General features: G+C 38.1%; 1 protein-coding gene across 1 annotated transcript in view; it reads right to left on the reverse strand.

Annotated features, from left to right (window-relative positions):
- The window catches only part of Cpb1 (carboxypeptidase B1), a 42,423-nt gene extending 40,202 nt beyond the window's left edge, over positions 1–2,221 (reverse strand). Inside the window, exon 1 of the mRNA XM_021196654.2 lies at positions 2,055–2,221. The gene's annotated coding sequence lies outside the window, so the exon portion shown is untranslated. The remainder of the gene's footprint in view (positions 1–2,054) is intronic.
- Between the last annotated feature and the right edge of the window lie 6,564 nt (positions 2,222–8,785).

The following is an 8,785-nucleotide window of genomic DNA, read 5'->3' on the forward strand; positions in this document are numbered from 1 at the left end:
GGTCCAAATTAATAATTTTCTTTTCTTACTTTTGAGGTCAGCCTGAGGCTATGAAAGGATTAATTGTAAGAACTAGAAGGAGCTCCACGGTTTCTTTACTTTTCTTCTACTCGTTGGACCATCTGCTGTCATGGGTCAAGGTCTTTCTGACCTTGCAGCTTCCATTGGAAACACTGAAGATGTTATTTCCAGTGTTGATACCCCCCCCCCAACTTTTGTAGAATGTATACTAGTAAGAATTCAGCCACTAGGGTCTCTATGTGCTCTTTCTGAGCAAGAGGGCAGGGATGTACTGGAGCTACAGGACACTTTTAGAGGAGTCCTGTTTTCTGGTTCCCCAGGACCTAGCTGACTTGGGGGCAAGAGCTAAACTTTGGCAATCTTGCTAACCAGCATGTCCTCAGTGGCTTGGCCTCTGGATACAGTTATTGAAAACTCAGATCAATTACGTTAGCACTAAAACTCAAATTGTGGGTTAAATTTTATCTGAGGAATATGATTTTAAAAACTGAGAAAAACTGAATGAATTTTGGATTGTGATTAAGGCATAATCCCTCCAAATTTCTGATATGGTCCTAAACATTCTTGTACAATTTTTTTACGGTATATGAAGTAGGGTTCTCAGCACTGATCATTATAAATCAAAATATGAATCAACTTGGAAAAATGTTGAAGATGTTAACTGACCCTCATCATCAAATTTTCTTGTAAAAATGTGCACACCCATACTCACAGATAAGAGCAGATTCTACCCATTACCAAAGAAGCCTCCCAGCCCCACCACTTATTATTATTATTATTATTATTATTATTTAGAGAGAGAGAGCATGAAGACCATCATAGAAAAGCACAGCTGGATTCAATATAGAGATCAATAGATCATAGACATCCTGGTCCAATGAATAAATCTGTATTAAAGTTCTTGGATCTAATGGCTCAGAGAACATGAGGATAAGAAGTTAGGGAGGTTTTATCTCTCTCTCTCTCTCTCTCTCTCTCTCTCTCTCTCTCTCTCTCTCTCTCTGATGTAATCAACTTGAGAATAGGGAGACTATGGAGAGAGTTCAAGGGAGGATATCAGGGTGAGGCTGAACAAACAACAGAGGAGAAACTGATATAATTTTTTCAATTAAAAACATGCTAAAAATTGAAATGGGTACAGGTTAACAAAATAAAAATAAAGTGACGAAAGACTTTGCGTACATTTGCCTTACAAGGGAAAATAAGTAATTCAAGAGACATTGAATGTATTATAGAGAATTGATTATTGATTCAGGTAGGAATGAAGAGACTTGAAGGGCAGAGGTGGTTTTGTCAGTTCTAAGGATGAAGACCCGGCTGATCTGTAGGTTACAATCATCTTGGCAGGAATGAGGATATTTTAATGAAACACTCGTGTTCCTCCTTTTAACTATCCTACTATTTATTGAAATAATGGACCCTACCTATTGCAAGAGATTTTGTATTTTTTAATGAAAATGCTTTTAAATAGAAAGAACTTTATGTTGAGATCAAATATTGAAATAGAAACATAGCTAAATTCATTGTCTTCCAGAATTAAAAATAAGAGATAATCTAAATTTTATAAACATGGCCTCACTACCACAAGCCAGATAGAGAAAGTAGAAGCTTTGAATACCAAAGGAATCAGGGCCTAAGGATCCTCCTGTTTTCTCTCAGTGTTATGCATAAGCTAATGCTGGTTAGGTGGAGGACTTGGCTTGCCCAATTTAATGCTTCTGTCTTGCATAAGAGGCAAACAGTGCAGTAAGACCCTGATTAAAAACTAAACATCACTAAAGTGCACTTAGAAGGATCAGCAAAGATTCAGAATGAAAAGCAGCTAAAAAAAAAAAAGGCATTTTCTTTTTGTCCAATTCTATGATTGATGAGAAAAAATAAATTAAAAGCAAAACACAGAGAGGTGACAGTAAGAGACGATTAGAACACACAGCTCTTTATAGATATTTTTGAGTGAGGTGGAGAAATAGATTTTTAACCACTTTCTTTGTTTTAAAGATCTTTATTTATACAACTTTATTTACAATACTTACGTTTGGATCCTCTTAGCTAAACGAATGTTCTGTGGATTTCAAAACAAAGAAGTCACAGAAGTTTAATTTATTCTCTGTAATAGAATTGTTGGGGTGAATTAACTAGACAGATGTGATTTCTTTCTTTATAGTACATCATAGTCTAAACATTTTTTAAGTCTGCTTACCCTTGGTGCCCAAATCATGTATCTACCAGCCTGGTGAGTGAAGTAAACTTGGCACATACTATACAAAATTGCCTTCGAAATAAGCAAAAGGCATTCCATATCATGTAAAGTTCAATTCTGTTCCCTTCTTGATATTTTTTATTTTTGTTTACTTATTTTATTAATGTTTTAGTTTGAAGCAAGCTCTCACTATATAGCTTTGGTGGGCCTGAAACACCATATGTAAACCAGGCTGGCCTAGAACTCGCTGAGATGGGTCTGCCTCTGTCTCCTGAGTGCCGGGATTAAGGTGTGAGCCACCACGCCAAGCCTCATGGTTAGAGATATTACCCAGTCAGTTGGCTGGATCAGCAACAGACCACGAACATATTATTTATTCAGAACTTACTTTGTGTCAGGCTTAGTACCAGCATGTGTAATTAACTTGGTTTTCATAGTTTATGAATTTGCTTGTATAATATTTGAAGAAACTAAGCCTTACAAAAGAACAAAACAACTACCATCATCATCATCATCACCATCATCATCATCACCCTCATCATCATCATCCTCATCATCATCAACAACAACAACCTCAAAATGCTAAAGGTCACATACCTGATCAAGGAGGCCAAGACTTGGCTCAGACATCAAGTCTTTATTCACTTGTAAACAAACTGTCAGGGAGCCCTGTTCAAGCTTGAGTGTGTGACTTGAAAAACAAACAAAAGAAAATGAAAAAGAAAAAGAGTGAGAATTCAGGTGTGACTTTTATACAAGTGTTTATTTCCCAGTTGACCGTTTCTCATAATAAATTGTGAATATTGAAAAAACACAAAATATGTCTTGGCAAGCTGAAGTAATGAAAATTGTTCTTGTTTATTTATTGGCTAAAGAGTATAACAGTAAATAAATTTCCCCAGCTTATATTCTTACAAATATTTTTGTTTTCCAGATAGTGTTCTACTTAGGTTGCTGGGTTTGTTATATTTTTTTTTATAAAATTAATTTAGATGGCTTTTCATAAAATTATAATTGAAGTTGTTACATGTGATTAATTAAAATTAAATATTTAATATTTAATGAATTCCATTTTTTCATTGGGAATTTAATCTCACTGTTAGAATTTTATGGGACATGAATTTTATGGGACATGAATGGGGGGGGGGGCTAGGTCCCCACTGTCACCCTCAGCAGACTAAGGAGTTCCTAGAGGAACCTAGAGTTTTAGGGGTCTCAAGTTTGTTAGGTCACAAAGAATGTCCCTAAGATGGTGGAACATCTAGTACTAACTCTAGAATGGCTACTTGAGCTTATCTAGGGCAGGTGACCATGAGGAAAAAGAAACTTATCCTCACCAATCATCAGAAACCCCATAACTCAGGAACATTGTTTTATCAGCAATATCTGCAGTTTCCTTCTTCCTTCCTAAAGGGCCATCTATAGGCAAGAGAACCAATACAATGGCCAGATTGCAGCTACATACCCATTTCTGATGGGCACAACCTGGGGACCTTGTTCTACCCAAGACAGGAAAAAAAAAAAAAAAAAAATCTCCCAAGTGGAAGGGTTCAGCCTTGAAGTGTTCTGAAACACTACGAAACTTACTTATTTCCCCAGGCTTGGTGCTGTTCTCTGCCTTGGGCAACACTTTAGCAGTTTGTTTCCTCAATAAATTGTCTTTTTGCCTATTGAAACAGTCTAGCTTAGTGATTCTAGTGAGCTTCACTTAAGCTCAACTCAAGGTCAACTTGTTTTTTATGGACTCAGTATAGTAAAAAAATTCAGGACTAGTCAGTTAGTGAAGCCAAGTTGGGTTTTAATAAAAATATTTTAAAAAAAAACATGAGGATTAAGAGAGCTAAGAGATAGCTACAAGTGTGGATATGATTTCTAGCTTACAATAGTTCCACATAATGTTTTACTAGGTTTTCAAGTTACAAAGGGCTGCTAGAGATTTTAAATGAGTTCACAGGGTACCCACAGGATTATAGTTGGTAAGGTAAAGTATCGTTCACAGGAGTCCAGGGAGGCAGGTCTTCACAGAAACACAGCTCGCAGTCTGGTTGAGATGGCCAGCTCTAGGGAAAGAATGAGACCTATTCAAGGTCAAATACACGCAGGCTTTGATCCTAGTTCATTGTTTTTTTTTTTCCACACAAATTGTCGATATATTAAAGAATATTAACTCTATGTCAGTATCTTTATGGCATATATTTATATTAAACTTGCTTCTCAGCTAATGAGTTATTTCAATAAGACTCATAATTTTCTCTGTCCTGTCTCATAGCCACAACAATTTAAAAATAAATTACTTTGAGAGTCTTGATTTTCTGCTTCTTTAGTATTCTTTTTAAACGACTGTGTTTATTACTGTTCTGTAGAGGTGGCAAACTTACCCAGCGAAACAGACCTGTAGGAACGGGTTTATTTTCACTCGCAGCCTCTCAGGCTAGCAAAGTCGAGGCAACAGACGCTTGAAGTAGTGGAGCACATTGAATCTGGAGTCAGATTTAAGGGAGTAATGAAGGGCTGCTTGCTCTCCCAGCTCTCTTCCTTTTTTACATAGTTCGGGATCTCAGCCTAAGGAGTGGCTGATCCCTGCATGCTAGATGATTCTGCAGAATTGTAAGTGTTGGAAAATCACTGAAGAAGACTCCAGACTCAGATAGCATGCAAAAACGGAGTGTTGATTCTGCAGAAACATCCAGCATGTGGGAGGGTCAACAATTCTGTAAAATGGTGACCCCAGAAAAAAGGCACACAGGCCTTCTTATAGAGAACCAGGGTACTCTCTAGAAGAATTTGGTAATTTAAAATTTTATTGATTGGTGCTAGGGGGGTCACAGGTGGTCAGTGATCTGCATTCCTCTATTATGAATATTTAACAATAGGATGAACTAGGGCTGCCCAGTGCAGATGGCCCATCCTAAGATAAGATACTTCTCCATTTTTTGTGGTTATCCCCAGGTTGTTCTTTGGGAGTGGGTTTTATGATCTCATTCTGGATTTTATGGTCTGTCCATGAAGCTGGTGTCTTGTGGCCTAGTTTCTGGGATTTAGGGTCTGTTCCTGGAGCTGGTGCCTTATGCCTTTTTTAAAATCGGGTCTGGTTTATAAATGGACACAAATGGGGTTTATGTTGTCCTTACAGAATAAACGCTTTTGTCTTTGTCTACTATCTGAGTATGGAATCTTCCATCAGCAATTTTTGGACCCTTACAAAATATATCTTGGAGAACATTGATAAGCTATTTCTTTGCCGGTAAAATGAGCCTATTTGAGCCAGATTAGATTATATTAAATGTAGGTTTACTGGGAATCTGTTCTTAGGCAAGTTCACTGGCTGAAGGGCTGAGTCCAGGGAAGACAGCATGGGGGGGGTGTAGAAAGAGAGAAACATGCACAGAGAGAGAAAAGAGGAGGAGAGAGAAGGAGGAGAAGAGGGAGGAGAGGGGGAAAGAGAGAGAGTGGGAGAGAGAGAGAGAGAGAGAGAGAGAGAGAGAGAGAAACTTCTGGAGAAAAAGAAAGCCAGCCCCTGGGATGGAAAGTTCAGGGTTGGGACAGGGTATGTCTGGTATGGACTGAGGGATGCTGGGAGAACCTGGAAGCCAGGTCAGCTTTGATGTGTAAAATATGNGAGAGAGAGAGAGAGAGAGAGAGAGAGAGAGAGAGAGAGAGAGAGAGAGAGAAGCTTCTGGGGGAAAGGCAGGCCAGCCCCTGGGCTGGAAAGTTCAGGGTTGGGACAGGGTATGTCTGGTATGGACTGAGGGATGCTGGGAGAACCTGGAAGCCAGGTCAGCTTTGATGTGTAAAATATGCACCTCAGTCCCCTGTCACAGGGTCTGAAACCAAACAAGTCTGTGGAAAGGTTGAAAAAACAATGGCGTGAAGGAAGAAGAAAAAGAAAGAACCTAAGAATGAAGAAAAGATGGCTACAGAGAGAGAGGGAAAACGGCAGGATGAGAAGAGGGTCGTGTGACTCAGCATAATCTGTGAACACAGGAAAACAGAAAGACAAGAGGGAATTATTCTATAGATTCTTTCCTCAAAAGCAGAATTTTTAACTTAGGATCCATGGAAAAAATTCATGGGACCCACGTGTCTATATTTGAAAATATTACATTTCTCTTTTTGTCTCATTTTGCCTGAAACTTCGCTTGGTATCTTCTTCTCCGTGGACGTAATCTACACATCTCCGTCGGACTGGTGTTACATAGGACTTAGTCAACAATACAAACCACGAATAGGTTCATTTTAAAGTACAATTGTGGTAGATATCCGGAAATCTTACTTGTAACATGTCGAAGATTATCATTGATCTGAACTAATGAGGTTTAGTGAGGATATACATACATTAGTACCAGATATTCAAAAAAAATTGCTAACTGTCTTTCAGTATAATCAATTTCCTTTCCAACTTTATAATTTTCATTTTTGATTTTAAAAAATAAGTCGAGCTTTTGCCCATCATTGCTACTCCCTATTCTATTGTTCCTGGTTTGCTTGTATGTTCCCCCTGATTCTACGCTTCACAGGACTGAAGAACACTCGAGGACAGAGTCAGTACTGGGAACACGGGCCACATGTCTTGGAAGGCGGGAAGGAGCCTGTTGCTACGGGAGACAGCGGATACTTTTGCAGAACCAGCTTTTTTTTTTTTTTTTTCAGATTAGATTTTTATCTCACAGCAATCATCTTGCTTCCACCTCCTGACTGTTGACACTCAGAGAAGTTATTGTTTGCAGTTGACACTATATTGCCAAGTCAACTATAATCTCACTGGCTTTGGCAAAGAGGGAAATCAGATTCTAATTCCCCTGACAGTCAGGGAATCAGGCAGGACCTGCAGAGCCTGGAAGGAAGCCCAAGGTTCACTCGATGGGTGAGGGCAGCAGAGGAGGTATTGGCTAAAGGGGGAAACTGCCTTTTACTTTAGAATTTCGTTCCAGACCAAGACTACATTTTCTGTTAGGAAGTCACAGATTAATTCAACCACATGCCGAGTGCCACACTTTTCTTTGACCTTTCATTTTTCTCTTCCCCAGTTCTTTATTGTGTACAAAGTAACTGGTACAGGGATATATGCATATTGCTTGGGGAAAAGATTGAATGGCAACTGGTACATCTTAATTCAAATCAAATGGCAACAATATAGAAAATACTGATTCTTAAAAATAGATTTTTTTTCTCTATTAGTGGCATGTTCATTCCACTCTTATCTCTATATTCTAGTGTGTGATTTTCCTCTTATTTTTTCCCGCAGGAAAGAACAATCAATAACATAAACATTCTTGCATACTTTAATTAAAGAATTTTTATGTTTTTTTGTTTATGATTATAAAACCAAACATGATTTTATTTCATTTTATTGTGCATGTAGTTGTTTTGCATAGGGCAGTATATCACGAAGCTGGAGTAATTTCTCTAAAAAAATGAAGTCTAAATAGTTTTCCCTTCAAGATAAGGATCATGTTAAAATAAATTTCTTGTTAAAAATATTCTGAGTTCTCAGTATTTACAGATAACCAAGAGGTCTGCAACACAAATATTATCAGTAATTATGCCGTTGGTCACCAGGGACAAGGGCCTCAGGCTGTTAACTCAAATAGCCTTATCTTTATCTATGCAAACCCAAGCTTCCCATTTTCTCTGAGATTTAAAAGTTCAGAATCCTGTTCCAAATGCTAAGCTGTCACTAATGACTTTGACTCTTGGCATTGGTTTTCCAGTTTCATCACACTTCTTCATACATGGTCTTGCTGTCTTTATGTTAGGGAGAAAGAAAGAAAGGAATAAGAACTTAGAGAATAATACTCTCAGAGGTTTTTGAGTCCTTGGCCTCTGTCTGGGAAAGGGGAAAATGCTTCCTAGATTTCTCCTTAAGACATACCATCTAAAGAATCTCTTGTTTGGCAATAAAGGGCAAATGACTTAGGCCATCTCAACATTAATCTGACCCACTGACTCTTAAAGTTGGATTTTATCTCACAGTTTTGAGTTTATCTCGTGCTTAAATTCTTGTGGGTAGCTATCCAGGGTTAATTTCTTACTGGTGTTCAAAGCTGCTGTGAGAGGCCAAAACTTTGCTCTTGGCGTTGTTATCCCATTTTTTTTAATATGGTATGCAAGAACAAATTTTAACAAGTGTGTAATTTCTTTTTAGTATCCAGGTAACACAACTATTTAAAAATATGGTATTACTTATTAGATTGACAAATCTTTTCATCTACACATCCAGTCTTCTCCAATTGTAGCACTTGGTGGCTGAGGTCTAAGCAGACTTGAAATTAGCCGTTGCATTTTACATAATCATTCTTGAATAACCCTATTTGAAGAGTAGTAATATTTGGCATGGTGAATTTGCTGGAGTTATTGTTAGTAATACTGAAGAATAATTTTTAATTATACATGAAATAATTTAAATAAGAAATATCAAGCCGGGTGTGGTGGCGCACAACTTTAATCCAAGCACTTGGGAGGCAGAGGCAGGTGAATTTCTGAGTTTGAGGCCAGCCTGGTCTACAGAGTGAGTTCCAGGACAGCCAGGGTTGCACAGAGAAACCCTGTCTCGAAAAACCAAAA

Source organism: Mus pahari, chromosome 4 (assembly GCF_900095145.1).
Source record: "Mus pahari chromosome 4, PAHARI_EIJ_v1.1, whole genome shotgun sequence".
Taxonomy (NCBI): Eukaryota; Metazoa; Chordata; class Mammalia; order Rodentia; family Muridae; genus Mus; species Mus pahari.